The sequence below is a fragment of the Euprymna scolopes genome, chromosome 29 (genome assembly GCF_053919585.1).
Source record: "Euprymna scolopes isolate OS-2025 chromosome 29, ASM5391958v1, whole genome shotgun sequence".
NCBI classification, from domain to species: domain Eukaryota; kingdom Metazoa; phylum Mollusca; class Cephalopoda; order Sepiida; family Sepiolidae; genus Euprymna; species Euprymna scolopes.
Window position 1 is genome coordinate 17,915,977 of NC_136510.1, and position 17,750 is coordinate 17,933,726.

General features: G+C 31.0%; 1 protein-coding gene across 2 annotated transcripts in view; it reads right to left on the bottom strand.

Annotated features, from left to right (window-relative positions):
* LOC145252517 (ADP-ribosylation factor 6) overlaps window positions 1-17,750 on the bottom strand; it is a 247,197-nt gene that overhangs the window by 135,026 nt on the left and 94,421 nt on the right. The window contains exon 2 of one of the 2 annotated variants that reach the window (XM_080112064.1): window positions 204-312. The exons of the other annotated variant lie outside the window; for it this stretch is intronic. The gene's annotated coding sequence lies outside the window, so the exon portion shown is untranslated. The remainder of the gene's footprint in view (window positions 1-203; window positions 313-17,750) is intronic. 2 annotated transcript variants of the gene reach the window in all.

Here is a 17,750-nt window from a genome sequence, read left to right on the forward strand (position 1 = left end):
ATTTAATAAATCAAACCAGTTTAAACATAGGGGAAATCCCATAACGTGGAAAGAGAAACATATTGAGAGAGGTAGAGAGATAGGAGTTTCAAATACAATGATGTTACACCCACTTTAATCTCTTCTATTTTGTTTTTTGTGGGCCCTGGGCAGCACCGAGGTAGACTTGCTAGTATGAGTTAAATCTTTAGGAATAAACTGACCTTCTTGCCAAATTGAATAGAATCTATGCTTCGATCCAACCAAAACCAGGGCTGTGGAGTCAGAGTAAATTCATTGCTTTAAGAATCTGTAAAATTTGGCAAACTCCAACTAAAATAAAAACAAAAAAAAATTCATTCTTTAGATTTTGTTCAGAAACAAATTATCCATTCTCTTAAAAAATAAATGAATAAAAAAGGGCTATTCATAACAGTATTTCATTATACAGGATGTTCCAAAAGTCTTGAGCACATTTCAAGTCCTCATATCTGCTTAACTATAAATGGTAGAAAGATGAAAGTGGTGCTATTTTAAAGATAAGTTTTTTGTAAGGCTATTGATTTTTTTTTATATACAGCTTCTAAACAACACTGCCAAACAGATGGATCGGGTGATCTGGGCAAGATGATCACGATCTCATGCCCTGGCCTCCCAAATCTCCAGATTTTTTTTTTTTTTTTTTTTTTGTGGGGATTTGTGAAAAGGTTTGTCTATGTGCCTCCCATTCCAAGAATCATGAATGAGCTGAAGGCCCGAATAAGCTGTTGCAACCATTGACAACGCAATGCTGGGATGTATTTGGCAAGAATTGGAATATCAGCTTGAGGTGTGTTGTATGACCAATGGCGCTAACATTGAACATCTTTGAACATTCCATAAAAACCTTGAGATTGCAAGCTTTCTGCACATACCAGATGCGTTTTTATATCCTTAATAGTTTTCAAGATATTCAATGTCAAAATGTGCCCAAGACTTTTGGAACAGTCTGTATATAAGTATTTTGACATACTGAGAAAAGTCTTCAAACTTATGTTCTAATCCAAGAGTGTTATTTTTACAATGTTTCGGCCGATGTAACCTCCGATCTTCTTCAGGTTTATCGTGTTAAACTCTGTAATATTTCTGTCAAACTAGGGAATCTGCACAGAATTTCTAATAGAACCCTGTATTTAATCTATGGGTGTAGCATGCTCTTATGTGTAGAAATCCTAAGTAATTCGCAATTGTATTTTTTTTTTTGAGTGTTGCCCACACTGAGAACTGAACCTTCATCTTCCAGAAGAGTCTAACTTACAACTGAATTTTACCAAGTACTTTATTCACTACAAGTTCGCTAAGGTTGAAGATTACATCAACTGAAACGTGAAAATAACACTCAAGATTAGAACAGTAGTCCGAAGAATCCAAATAATACGAATAATCAATCCTCATTTAAAAAATTTAGAAACAGAAAATTCTGACAAAATTATTTACATTATTTCAACGAATAATATAAACAATGTTAAAATTATTTACATTATTTCAACGAATAATATAAACAATGTTAAAATTATTCACATTATTTCAACGAATAATATAAACAATGTTAAAATTATTTACATTATTTCAACGAATAATATAAACAATGTTAAAATTATTCACATTATTTCAACGAATAATATAAACAATGTTAAAATTATTTACATTATTTCAACGAATAATATAAACAATGTTAAAATTATTTACATTATTTCAACGAATAATATAAACAATGTTAAAATTATTTACATTATTTCAACGAATAATATAAACAATGTTAAAATTATTTACATTATTTCAACGAATAATATAAACAATGTTAAAATTATTTACATTATTTCAACGAATAATATAAACAATGTTAAAATTATTCACATTATTTCAACGAATAATATAAACAATGTTAAAATTATTTACATTATTTCAACGAATAATATAAACAATGTTAAAATTATTTACATTATTTCAACGAATAATATAAACAATGTTAAAATTATTTACATTATTTCAACGAATAATATAAACAATGTTAAAATTATTTACATTATTTCAACGAATAATATAAACAATGTTAAAATTATTTACATTATTTCAACGAATAGTATAAACAATGTTAAAATTATTTACATTATTTCAACGAATAGTATAAACAATGTTAAAATTATTTACATTATTTCAACGAATAGTATAAACAATGTTAAAATTATGTACATTATTTCAACGAATAGTATAAACAATGTTAAAATTATTTACATTATTTCAACAAATAATATAAACAATGTTAAAATTATTTACATTATTTCAACGAATAGTATAAACAATGTTAAAATTATTTACATTATTTCAACGAATAGTATAAACAATGTTAAAATTATTTACATTATTTCAACGAATAGTATAAACAATGTTAAAATTATTTACATTATTTCAACAAATAATATAAACAATGTTAAAATTATTCACATTATTTCAACGAATAGTATAAACAATGTTAAAATTATTTACATTATTTCAACGAATAGTATAAACAATGTTAAAATTATTTACATTATTTCAACGAATAGTATAAACAATGTTAAAATTATTTACATTATTTCAACGAATAATATAAACAATGTTAAAATTATTTACATTATTTCAACGAATAATATAAACAATGTTAAAATTATTTACATTATTTCAACGAATAATATAAACAATGTTAAAATTATTTACATTATTTCAACGAATAATATAAACAATGTTAAAATTATTTACATTATTTCAACAAATAGTATAAACAATGTTAAAATTATTTACATTATTTCAACAAATAATATAAACAATGTTAAAATTATTTACATTATTTCAACGAATAGTATAAACAATGTTAAAATTATTTACATTATTTCAACGAATAATATAAACAATGTTAAAATTATTTACATTATTTCAACGAATAATATAAACAATGTTAAAATTATTTACATTATTTCAACGAATAATATAAACAATGTTAAAATTATTTACATTATTTCAACGAATAATATAAACAATGTTAAAATTATTTACATTATTTCAACGAATAATATAAACAATGTTAAAATTATTTACATTATTTCAACGAATAATATAAACAATGTTAAAATTATTTACATTATTTCAACGAATAATATAAACAATGTTAAAATTATTTACATTATTTCAACGAATAATATAAACAATGTTAAAATTATTTACATTATTTCAACGAATAATATAAACAATGTTAAAATTATTCACATTATTTCAACGAATAATATAAACAATGTTAAAATTATTTACATTATTTCAACGAATAATATAAACAATGTTAAAATTATTTATATTATTTCAACGAATAGTATAAACAATGTTAAAATTATTTACATTATTTCAACGAATAGTATAAACAATGTTAAAATTATTTACATTATTTCAATGAAGAGTATAAACAATGTTTTACAAACAATGTTTTACAATCTTTTTTTATTATTATTATTAAAAACTAAATGTACTCAGCATTGCCTGGCATTAAACATAACATTAAATTCCTATAAAAATAAAAAATAAAAATAAAAAATAAAAATTAAAAAAAAAAAAACCAGAAAGAAACTGAGACATGTGCATGTGAGAAATTATGTTTTTCTAAAGAATCTACTTCTTGTAAGTAAAAAAAAAATACTCAAGCTGAGATTGAAACCAAAACTTCAAGACAGTGAGTTAAGTACGATAACCATTAAACCAGTTTGCCATGATCTTTAAAAATGTTTTAAAACCTTGCGAAGCAGTTGACAAACAGATAAAAATCAGATGAACTAATTTTTCAATTCTGACCCCTTAGCAGCCCTTTTTTTCTTCTCTTGAACACCAATTAAAAATTTTTCCACATGTCTGAATACCTTATATACCAAATTTCAAGTCTGTAGATCCAAAATTTGTTGAGTGTATAGGTTGAGAAGTGTCCTCACACACACATTCTCACTTTTGTAGACATACAGATATATACACACACAGGGTGTTTCCAGAAGTCACGTACCATGTAGATTTTTACAAAAATCCATATCTATTTTATTCACCACTAGCTTCACCCTGCCACGTGTTGCTGTGGCTCAATTTGGTGTAATGTAAAAGTCTAATAAAAAGAGAAAATGCATGTTTCTTATATTCTTAGTACAGCAATCGACCCCCCCCCCCCAAAAAAAATGCGGAAATGTAAGAAGTAGTACTCTTGCAGTATGTAATGGTTAGATATTTTAGTGCTTTTATTACATGTAAAATGTTCAATCATCTCGAAGAACACAGTGTTTATGTCTGCATTTGGAGAAGACAAATGGTCAAGTTTGGGTAAATAAGTTAAAAACTATATAAAACAGTGTCAGAGTTTTTTTAGTTTGAACTCACTTTCGCGAACATAACGTAATCAACAGTGTCCACCAGCAGTTGTATGTTTGTAAGATACAGGTAAAGACTGTTTTTCGAGCCGACTAAACGGTACACTAAATAGAAAGGGTTTGACGAAAAAGTTATTGGAAACTCAGTATGTAGGAAATGTAATTTCGTTAATGAAGAAGAAGCATTCATAAATGTAAATGTAAACACGCATAGAATTGTTTAGCAAAGAAGAAGCAATCCAAATTTTCTGATCTTAATCGGACCGTTATCTGGTTCTTTATTTTGTTTTTTGTTTTTCAATTTGAATGCAAGTAATTAATTAATTAATTAATGAGATGTTAGTTTTAAAAAAATTGTGTAGTTGAAAGCAGTAATAAATGAATCTCATAGTTAGATTCCTCGGTTGGAGTCATCAAAATCGGAAGTATACACTTATTCTCACAAAACAAAACAATCTAATCCTAATCGGACGTTTAGCGCATTTATTTAATTTTTTTTTTTTTTTTTTTGGTTTTGATTTTAAGTACAATGCAAGTGATATCACGGTATCGTTGGATTCAAATAATAAACGGTAACTAAGAAAATGTTTGTTTATGTAATAAGTTCTTAGTGGGAAGTACTAATAAATAAAGCTCATAGTCAGATTCCGTGGTTAGAGTTGTCAAAACCGGAAGTAAAATCCGAGTAGTCACACAGTTTGTGTTGTACGTTAAAAGGTAACAAAAAAAAAAAAGCAGAAAGGCAAAAAGCTAATGTTAATTGGACCGTAAATCTGTTGTTTTTTTTTTATGGGAGAGAAGCGAAAAAAAAAAAAAAAAAAAAAAAAAAAAGGAAAGAAAATTGCCTTTAATAACCCTTTACAATTCCAAACCGGTGTTTATTCCTACTGTTCCTTGTGGACGCGTTCTCAGGAGTAGTAGGAATTTAATGGTAGCAGGAGTAGAAGGAATTTAATAGAGAGAAAAGATTTTACCACTTCCATTGATTCTTACAGGTTTTGACAGTGAACTCTCACCAGAAAAATATAGGAATGTACACTTATCGAGGAAGTGTAAGGGTAATAGGCCTATAGCACACCTCAGATAATATGCTGCAGTTTGTGCACATTACATTAGCATGTATTGTCTTGATTTTTAATCCTATTACGGTCAAACTCACACAGAAAAAATGAGTTCATTTTATTTATATAGATAGATAGATAGATAGATAGAAGATAGATAGATAGATAGATAGAAGATAGATAGATAGATAGAAGAAGATAGATAGATAGAAGAAGATAGATAGATAGAAGAAGATAGATAGATAGAAGATAGATAGATAGATAGAAGAAGATAGATAGATAGAAGAAGATAGATAGATAGAAGATAGATAGATAGAAGAAGATAGATAGATAGAAGATAGATAGAAGAAGATAGATAGATAGAAGATAGATAGAAGAAGATAGATAGATAGAAGAAGATAGATAGATAGAAGATGATAGATAGATAGAAGATGATAGATAGATAGAAGATGATAGATAGAAGATAGATAGATAGATAGATAGAAGATAGATAGATAGAAGATAGATAGATAGATAGATAGAAGATAGATAGATAGAAGATAGATAGATAGATAGAAGATAGATAGATAGAAGAAGATAGATAGATATATATATAGAAGAAGATAGATAGATAGATAGAAGAAGATAGATAGATAGAAGAAGATAGATAGATAGATAGAAGAAGATAGATAGAAGAAAATAGATAGAAGATAGATAGAAAGATAGAAGAAAGAAGATAGAGGAAGAAGATAGAAGAAGAAGAAGAAGAAGAAGATAGAAGAAGATAGATAGAAGAAGATAGATAGATAGAAGATAGAAAAAGATAGATAGATAGAAGAATAGATAGATAGATAGATAGATGATAGAAGATAGATAGATAGATAGATAGAAGAAAAGATAGAAGATAGATAGAAGAAGAAGAAAGAAGATAGATAGAAGAAGATAGAAGAAGAAGATAGAAGAAGTAGATAGATAGAAGAAGAAGATAGAATAGAAGATAGATAGATAGAATAGAAGATAGATAGATAGAAGAGAGAATAGATAGATAGAAGAGAGAATAGATAGATAGAAGAGAGAATAGATAGATAGAAGAGAGAATAGATAGATAGAAGAGAGAATAGATAGATAGAAGAGAGAATAGATAGATAGAAGAGAGAATAGATAGATAGAAGAGAGAATAGATAGATAGAAGATAGACAGATAGATAGAAGATAGACAGATAGATAGAAGATAGACAGATAGATAGAAGATAGACAGATAGATAGAAGATAGACAGATAGATAGAAGATAGACAGATAGATAGAAGATAGACAGATAGATAGAAGATAGACAGATAGATAGAAGATAGACAGATAGATAGAAGATAGACAGATAGATAGAAGATAGACAGATAGATAGAAGATAGACAGATAGATAGAAGATAGACAGATAGATAGAAGATAGACAGATAGATAGAAGATAGACAGATAGATAGAAGATAGACAGATAGATAGAGAGAAGATAGAAAGATAGATAGAGAGAAGATAGAAAGATAGATAGAAGATAGATAGAAAGATAGATAGATAGAAAGATAGATAGATAGAAGATAGATAGAAAGATAGATAGATAGAAGATAGATAGAAAGATAGATAGATAGAAGATAGATAGATATATAGAATAGATAGACAGATAGAATAGATAGATAGAAGAAGATAGATAGAATAGATAGATAGAAGATAGAATAGATAGAAAAAGATAGATAGATAGAAAAAGATAGATAGATAGAAGATAGAAGAGAAGAAGATAGAAGAAGATAGACAGATAGATAGAAGAATAGAAGATAGATAGAAGAATAGAAGATAGATAGAAGAATAGAAGATAGATAGAAGAAGATAGAGAAGAGATAATCATAACAGATGCTCAAATTGTTCACCCTCTGCATTGATACGTACATCAATTCTCTTTATAAAACTATCTTTTTACTCAGTTGAGGGTTTCACTGTTGACCTTTTTGTTCATTTTGTCTCAATATGATGTACTGGTGATTTGCTGATTGTTAGCGCTTGGCTTATTTTCTTTACTGATTCACTGATTGCTTCTAGTAACATTTGCCAAAACCAGAGTTGATGTTTCTTCATCAGTGGCACTCATTTGTCGACCACATCTGTAAGAACCCTCCCCCCTTTTTTTTTCCAAAGAATAGCTTTGCATTCTTCTATTTGTGGAAAGAATACATTCTGTTGGTTTAATCTTATCTATTACATGTCTAGTAGACAAGCTATTAATAAATGGAATTTCTTTGTCTCCATACATCTTTAACTATCTTTTAGTTTCAGACACAAGTACATGCTGTCAACATAATATGCAATAAATTTTAACCCACATGTTTCAAGAATTAATTTAATTGCTTGAAGATCTTCAAACTAGCTATCAGTTCAAGTATCTGGTTACAATAATTATGCCCACCAGTCAAAGTGCACATAATATTGACGTCTTTATAAATATCATGCAAAACATTTGTTTTCAGATTCTGTACTCATCCAAATTCTGCATCTACCATGCTCTTGTACATTCAATTTCCATCACCACAATCATCATCAGACACCAACTGCGATGGACAGGCCATGTTATGCGCATACCTGACAACCGTCTTCCAAAGCAAATGCTCTACGGTCAGTTAAAAGAGATATAAGGACAACATAAAGACCTATCTGAGACAGTATCACTTCAGCCTCACCATTTGGGAGGATGCTGCTCTTCAGAGGAGCATGTGGAGCAAGAGGGTCCATGAAGGCATGGTTCACTCAGAAAAGGACCTCCATAGAGCTGCAGAAAGCAGAGAAAGGAGGGATCTACTACCAATACAGCTCCTTTCGCCTCTTTCACTACCCAGACGACCACCCACAGATGCCCCCACTGCAATAAAGTCTGTGGGTCAAGGATCGGCCTCCACAGCCATCTGAGGACCCACAAATGACCAGACCTAATCTCACCGACGGGACAACAGCCATACTTGTCACGAGTGATTGCCGATGATGATGACATTCAACTATACAGTTGTGAAAACTAAGTATTATGGCCAAACTGGACGCAAGATAGATGTATTTGATTGATAATAACTTAGTCCTTTCCTACAAGCAACATGGACATGGACTCGTCTAATATATAATTAAAGTCAGCCTCTGCCTCAATACTTGTTATTGATAGCTTCCTTCAACCAATCAGTGTGTGTGTGTGTGTGTAGCTGATTCTAGTCTGTTAATTCAATTGGTGGATTGTTGCAGCATTTTAAAAACAAAATTTAATTTTTTTTTAATTCCTTCAAGAAAATACTTCGACAGAGTCAGAATTATTTTCAAGTGGACGCCACCTTAAAAAAGAAAGAAAGAAAAGAGACATAACTCTGTACTTGTCAATACAGAGTTACTTCTCTTTGTTTGAAAATTTATTTTGAGAAAAAAAAGAAAAAGATCCCAGCATCGTCAAGAAGAAACAAAGAGACACAAAACAAATTGCAAGTACAAAAACCACCAGGCGACACCGAGTAGGTACAGCTACTAGTATACAAGTTATTACCGCTTAAAGATTTCTTGAGTTATAATTTTAAATATTTTTAGAAGTTGGAAGTATAGCATTTGAACTACAGATTACAAAGATTTTATTCATAAAACTAAATAGAAGGTGGGGGGGGGGATTTCCTAGTAGAAAGCAGATGTGGAGAATTGGCCGAAAGTCTTGCTACGGAGTCTCAGATGAAAAAAAAAAAGAAAGAAAAAAACAAACAAACAAAAAAAAAACACTGATTCTGTAAAAATTGCAGACTCCCAACTTCATCTACTTTAGAAAAATGCATTTTAAATTTACTTTTCACTTTAGAAAAGTAAAACAAAAGAAAAACAAACTTTTAGCAAAAAAAGCAGAAAATGAGAAAAAAAAAAAAAAAAAAAAAAAAAAGAAGTTTCATTTTTGGCATTCAGCTTAATTCAGCATGACATATTTTTGTGTTGAATACATGAAAAATTTATCAAACTTATGTCTAGTTTACGAGAAGAAATACATTTTAATTACTGCAGTAGAAAAAAAATTGTCAATATTTTTCACCAAAACTCCAAACAGTTTTTACATACAACATCTGGCATTCCCAAGTGATCACTCATCTTCTATATTATAAAATAACTCGCGCGCGGTGGGGTGGGGGCGCCTGGCTTTGCTCGGTCATAAAATATGCTTAAATATATTTTAATTTGTCAGATTTCGTATATATTATTATAGAATCATGATTTCGAAGGTAAACAAAAAAAAGTACTTGAGTGCCATCAGCTAGAATCAGCTGTACCATTCAAATTTGGTGACGTTACCTCTGTACCAACGTGAAACGCATATGAACTGATTAAAATACTAAAATGAATGTACAAAATGTCGGTTTCTATTTAACCCATAGTTGGGACCCTAACAGGTACTACCACTCCGGGTCAGAGTGTACCTGGGAGCAATGGCAATTAAAGGGTGGCTCCACACTCCACAAAGCTCACGAGCTGGGGCCTCACTATCGGATATAGTTTAAGGTCATATTCAGGATCCATCATGTCTGTGAGAGATTTTATATGATTTTTTTTTTTTCGAGTCTTGGACTTCCGGTTCTTTGACTGTCAGGCTCTTGTGGGCTGCGACGTTGTTTGGCTGTGGAATTTATTATATATATATATATATATATATATATATATATATATATATACATATATAAACACACACGAGGTGCCTTCAATAAGTTTCCAGACGTTTTTGTACAGGCATTTAAACTTGTCATAAACTCTTGAAAATTCGGTATGTTATTGCTATACATCTTATGAGATGGCTGACCTATTTTTATGATTTCAGGTTCAAATGAACAACTACAGCAAACATTGGAATACACACTACTAAAGCCTGACTGTCATAACTGGTGAATTTCAAAACTGCAATCTGGACATAGGGACACTTTAGAAGAACAATATGCAATAAAATTCTGTTTTAAACTTGGAAAAAAATGCAACAGAAATGTATGGAATGCTTTAGACGGCTTTTGTACTATCTTGTATGAATTGAGCTTCAGTTTTTGAGTGGCATAAGAGATTCAAGGCAGGAAGTCTGTGAGAGGTGTGGGAGGAGTATGGAAGTTAGATCACCAGAGTTGATTGGCCAAATAAAGAATTTCATGGATAAGGACCATCATATGCCTACAGAAACAATAAGTGCACAATTTGGTGTCAGTGTGGGAACTATACACCCAATTATTTGCAAGGAACTGAAGATGTTGAAGATTTGTGCAAATGCACCAGTTCATAACTCCATCCTTATCACAGACCAAGATGAGCATTAAGATAGTCCCTCACCCTTGCTAGTCCAAACTTTGCTCCCCATGACTTTTGGTTATTCCCTAAGCTTAAGGAAACCTTAGAGGCTGTCGTTATGAGATAATTGAGGAAATGAAAGAGGCTGACACACTCATTGACACCCTCACATAAGAGGACTTCCATGGGGCTTTCCAGAAGTTGTTGGAATGATATAAGTGCATTGCAGCCGGAGAAGATTACTTCGAGGAGGACTAGAGTTTCATATCAATAAAAATGCTTATACGAAAATAGTCTGGAAACCTATTGAAGGCACCTCGTATAGATTTTTAAATTACACAAGAAAATTTAGTTTCATAAAAAAAAAAAAACATTACGAAAAATTATTGCTTCTGCTTCTTATTTTTTTTAAATATGCCATGTTTCTTTGCTTGTTAACTTGACTGATTACCCAATTAAGCTTGTATTTTTCCCCATCAATTTTAATTACCTAAAAATAGCAGAACCGGGAACAAACTATGTACCATTAGATCTGGAATAGCAGACAGAAACAAAAAACAAAAACAAAAATAACAGAATCGCTGATATCACAGATAAGAAACTACTAGAGAATTGCTAGCATACCAGCGCTACAAATGCAGAAGAGAATTCTAGCGAAAAAGCAAATATCCCCTTATATTATTGCTTGATTACGGGAATTCCATGAATGATTGGCTGATGAAACAACTCGTCTACACAGCAGGTGATATGATTAGTCGACTTGGTGAATCAGAAAAACAGGTGACTCTAGAGTCCACAACAAACGGTGTCAGTTAAAAAAAATTGCATTATACTTAATTATTTCTTACATAAAATAAAAAAAGTGCATTATACTTAATTATTTCTTACATAAAATAATAAAATTTGCATTATACTTAATTATTTCTTACATAAAATAATAAAATTTGCATTATACTTAATTATTTCTTACATAAAATAATAAAATTTGCATTATACTTAATTATTTCTTACATAAAATAATAAAATTTGCATTATACTTAATTATTTCTTACATAAAATAATAAAATTTTATTGTTTTTCTGTTTTGTAATTTATTTTTATTATCACCTATATAAATAAAACAGTACAAGTATGTGTGTGTGTAAATATTAAACCAATAAACTCTTAAACTACTGGTCACATAACTGAAATTAACAGGAAATAGTAAACATACACCAAAGAGGGTTTATAACGAGTAAACTCTTTGTTTGGATGGATGAATAACACATACAGAATTATGTTGGCAAGATGAAATGTAAAATGTTCATTTCAACTTACCAACATATTTCTATTACTTTTGTGCATGCGCAAATTCATTCATAACTTGAAGTGGTTTAATTTTAAATCTTTCTTATCGATCTAGCAATAGCTCAAACAGTAGGGAACACTAAATGGAGCGTTAAATGTTTTAGTTGCGATTCTAGCTGATGGCACCCAAGTCATTTTTTTTTTTTACTTTTGAAATCAATACGATATATTAAGTACAATATAATATACAATAGAGAATTGGGCATATAATAAATATGAAATTTGCTTGAAGCAAAATATATTCATACATATTTTATGACCGGGCAAGGTCGGGTGTCCCCTCCCCACCTCCCTGTCCACTAGTAAAAAAATTATATTAATTTATGGAATATTTATTGATTTCATTTTTTTTGAGTGCCTCTTTATGGGGAGTTGAATTTTGCCCACATTAAAAACCGATCTTGTGTGTAACTCTGTCCTTGTGGGGAAATATAGTAAATAGGAACATTTGCTTCAGGTTTTGAGTCACTTTTTCATCTGATTCACCATTGTTTATTTCCACCCAAGCGTACCCGAGTTGATATCGACTATGGCAGTTGCGAGAAAATGACATTCTCTCTTCCACTGAATGCGAAACACACAAGGCGGTGGCGTTTCACCTGACGAGAATGGCAGTCAGTACCAGAGGAAGAAGATCATTCAATTTGTACATGAGATTTACGATAGAACTAAATCTTAGCTAGCGAAAGTAACTAAACAGTATAACAATCTGTCCGTCGAAACCACGAAGACCATCTAATCATTCTAGAGATGATGGATGACTCACGCTGGGAGTTTGTTTAAAGTTGAAGCTGGTTTGCGCACAGCCAGCCTCCGTCTCTTGTTCCAACTAGCCTGATCCAGCAGCAGGACAGGGTTGAGACAACTGGAAGCCACGTGGGATGCAGGAGCTGCTGGAAGTGTTGACGTCCTCCTACATACAGTGTCTGGTATTCCCAAACGGTTACCCATCTGGTACTGGGTCAACATTGCTTAACTTCAGTGATCTAACAAGTATCGGTGTGTTAAGGTTATCATGTTTCATAAGTAAATGGCATTTGACAAAGTGGGCTGAGCCAGCTCCAAATGACTTCATCAGATTCCGTGTCAAGGTATACTTTAGCCATGTTCGGTTCGCATAGTTATATTGACACAAATAACAGAGACGTGTATGAACTTTGAAGCGTTTTACACAAAAAATATATCTACTGCTCAGTGCCGACTTAAATCGAGTGCCTGTAAAATGCTGTGTGCTCCATATTCTTACAAGATGGCCGTTCTGTTCGAAATATTTTTTTCGAACACCTTGGATTAAAAAATTCTGTATTACAATTTCAGCTTACTGACAATCAGTCTCGTCAGATTTTGTGTCACTAAATTTTTGAGTCAAAAATTGATAATTTGTATGATATTATTCGAACTACTGTTCAAATCTTGAGTGTTAGCCGCACAACATTTTGACCAATGTAACCTTTGACCTTCTTGAGGCACATCTTGTTGAATTAAAAAAATTTGCAAGAACCTTTGATGTAACAGATAAAGTACTAGGTAAAATTCAGTTATAGTGAAACTCTTCTGGAGGTTGAAGGTTCAATGCTCAGTGTAGTCAAAATGAAGAATACAGTTGCGAATTACTTAAGACCTGATGAAACAAGAGAATTCCATTCATAATTCTGCTAAATTCTCAAGTTTGACAAGATACACCCGAAGAAGGTCAGAGGTTACATCAGCCAAAATGCTGTGAAAATAAAACTCAAGATAATAATTGGAGTCCAATACAAATTGTCGGATTTTATCCATTTCACGTTGGCTTCCTGTTCTGTTGGTCAAGAAGTCACAACTAGTTTATTTTAGTATCGTTGGATAATTATAGGGTCCTGGGAGGAGGAGTCCGTTAGCTAATCCTATAAGGTAGACATTAGTAGGTTGTTGATGCTATCAAGAAGTTGTTGGAGATTAAAGCATTGGTGACAGTGGGGCATACACTTATGCTAGTTCAGGGGTCATAACTGTCAAATTGAGACCATATATATATATATATATATATATATATATATATATAAATCCCTTCAGACGTGGCATGAAGCTACTTGATGTAAGGAGTTTTAAAAAAAATTCTACTCTAACGGTAAGTGAGAGATAACCCCCCCCCCAAACAGCAATTCTTCTCCCTTTGTCAGAAACGTCGCTCATTTCCAATTTTAAGTGTTGAACGTTTCAACACGTGTGGAATTTAACGAAAGTAAATATTTTCATGCTTTTTTCTTTAACGAACGATAACAGCAACATTCGAAACAAGCATCTTCCAGACGCAAAACCAGGAGAAAAAAAAAAAATCTTTATAAACATTACATTCTAAAAGAAAAAGAGAAAAAAATGCTTCAGCTCAATAGGCAATGTAGTAAATCAAAACAGAAAATGTTTCGATAATGGTATGGTTCATTTCATTTATCTGTTTGGCGAATCAGCACTTTTTGGGTTACTGATGTTGAAACAATGTATATTGTAAACAATTCATTGCATACGATTAATTAATCGAACAGCTGGGAGGGAAGTCGCTGGATCATAAACGGTACAAGTGCGTAAATTATCGCAATAAATTTAAACTCGGCAGAAGCTGCTGTTGTGTCTAGCCAACCACAACGGTAGTTTGTGAGGTAGAAAGTTTTTTTTTTTTCTTCCTATGAAAATAGACTACTTAAAAAAAAAAAAAAAAAAAAAAATGCCTACTCCAAAAACTGCCGATACAAATAGCTAATCAATGCATACATTGTGTGTGTGTGTGTGTGTGTGCGTGCACACAGATACACACACACATCGATTAGTTATCCGTATCAATAGTTTTTCAAGTAGACATTTTTTTTGTGTTTTATAATAGTCTGACATGCTGGCTGTGCAGTATGATCTTCAAACACGTGTTTGTATGTATATATATATATATATATATATATATATATATATATATATATATATATATATATATGGTAACTTCCTTCAATCTTGACAGACTATGGATACCCACTGTAAGGGTGCTTGTGCGTGGAATTTTTGTGGCAAGAGTCGCGCAATCTCCAGCCACACCTCTCCTGAGTCAGTGTCGTTAAATACCAGTGGCTAGTGGAGGTTCAGGACGTCTAGAAACAATGCAGAGATAAGTAGAGAGCACCTAGAATTCGTAAAGGATTATCCATTTGGTACTGGCTAGGCTTAACATTGTTTAACATTGCTCAATTAATTAGAACGGGGGGGGGGGGTCACCGGATTTTTATCTGTTCGTCAACTGTTTCACGAATGCAGGAATTGTTCAAGTGACAGATTCTTATGTTAAGAATAAGTATGTTTGAAAACACATTTTAAAGATCGTGTCAAGCTGGCCTAATAGTTATTGTACTTGACTCACTGTCTTTAGGTTTTGGTTTCGATCTTAACGCAAGTACTTCTTTTTTTTTTTTTTTTTTTTTTTTTACTTACAAGATGTTAACTGTTTAGAAAAAAACATAATACTCACATGTACAAGTCTCAGTTTCTGTATGAATTAAAATATGACATTTACTGCTACGTATTTTACGACCGAGTAATGCAGGGTGGTCTTCTAGAATGTGTGTGTGTATATATATATATATATATATATATATATATATATATATATAGGAAGAAAGTTTTGTAAAATTTACATTACCTAACAGTAACAGGAATCCAAGAAATCATGGCAAAAAACTGAAAATGCAACCATTAAACCATTTCGAGAGCAATGAAATTTGAGCTGGTTATCTAAAATAAGAATTCTCAGCATTTTTTGAGGGAGTATAGTAATTCTTGAAAACTGACTCCAGGATTTTTTGTTTTTTTAAAGGTGTGGTTAAGGATATGAGAAGTGTACATTTCCTATGAAAAAATTAACTTCAATTTTCAAGTGCTTTAGGCAAATTATTATTTTTTTTTTTTGTGTGTTACCTAAGTATCCATATGTTGAAAACTGATACCCTTCCGAAAGATGGAACAATTTGGATAAATTAGTATGTATGCAGATTTTGGAAGATTTTTTTTTTTTTTTGTCAGGTAATATATAGTACACTCTCCAAAAAATTATATCAATTAATTGGCGCTTGTTAATTTGCATCCATTTGGAAGAATTGCATCTCTTAATGGATGAGCCCTGTGAAATGGGGTGGCCTTTGTGTGTCACCAGCAATTGTGTAGAGTAATGTGCTCAATATTATTGTTGAAAGAGGATACTTCCCTCCAAAGTTTTATCTAAGAAACTATTATTTAAAAAGTTTTATATAAAAATTCTTAAAAGTTATGCACACACACATTTTATTTATATATTTGGTAACATTCAAGTCCAATGTAAACAAGTTCTTGTTGAACTGCCCCCTTGAATAATCCAAATTTTACCCAATCTAAACCATTAATGATTACTAAACTACCATTTTACATTCATTAACTCTTATCCTTGAGTGGCCTTTGGGCTTTCATAAGTGGTGACTACTTTGTAAAAAAAAAAAAATTATTTATCTGTTGCTTACTTTACTTAATGCAAAGCTCTTTGTAAACTAACTGATAGAGCACTTTAAGAGTGGCAGTCAATGTTCATATAAAGATGTTGTAGATATCATTTTCGAACACGGATAGGTGAGAAACTAGTTACACTGAAGAGGTGCAATATAGCAAAACAGTCTGTGGATGAAGTCCACGGATGTTTCTAGAATAGTGATTTCAAGGTTATAAGGTTTTGGTTTGGTTGTTTTTGTTTTACGCATATCAACCCTTTTCGAGTTATTTAATGCCGAATCCAAAGATTTTGAAGAAAAATTTTTTTAATAGAATATATTTGTTGTTTTCATGTCGGTTTCTATTTAACCCATAGTTGGGACCCTAACAGGTACTACCAATCTGGGTCAGAGTGGACCTGGGAGCAATGGTAATTAAAGGGTGGCTCCACACTCCCCAAAGCCCACAAGTTGGGACCTCACCACTGGATATAGTTTAAGGTCATATCCAGGACCCCTATTGAGGGACTTTTACCCTCTGCAGGGGGACAGTCGGCATATTCTAATGCCCCACTGACAGGGCCGCAAGGTTATAAGGGTTTTTTGAAGCATGAAAACGATGTTATTTGTTTGGATTTGATATTTTATTTTTTATATTTCAAACGGTCCTCTGCTCTTGGTCACCGCTTGAAATATAAAAAATAAAATATCAAATACAAAAATAACATCATTTCCATGCTTCAAGAAAACCCTCATAAGCTTGAAATATCTCTCTCTCTATATATATATATACATATATATATATATATATATATATATATATATATATATATATATATATATATATATATATATGTGTGTGTGTATAAGATAATATATTTCAAGTAGAGGTTCATAAGATATTTATTTTTTCATGTCAAACCAAAGAAGCACATTTATTCATTTTTTTCTTAATATTTCATTTTTTTTTCTTTGAAAAAAAATTGTTGGGTTAGGCTTAGAATTATTGTCGTTTTTTTTTTCTTTGAAAAAAATTGTCAGGATAGGGTTAGGGTTATGATGACAATTTTTTTTTCTTTGAAAAAAAAAAAAAAAAAAAATTATCATAAAGAAAAAGAGTTAAGAGTTTTCAATTTTTTTTTTTTTCAATTTTAATCAAAACATTAATTATTTTTAACTTGTGAAATGTAT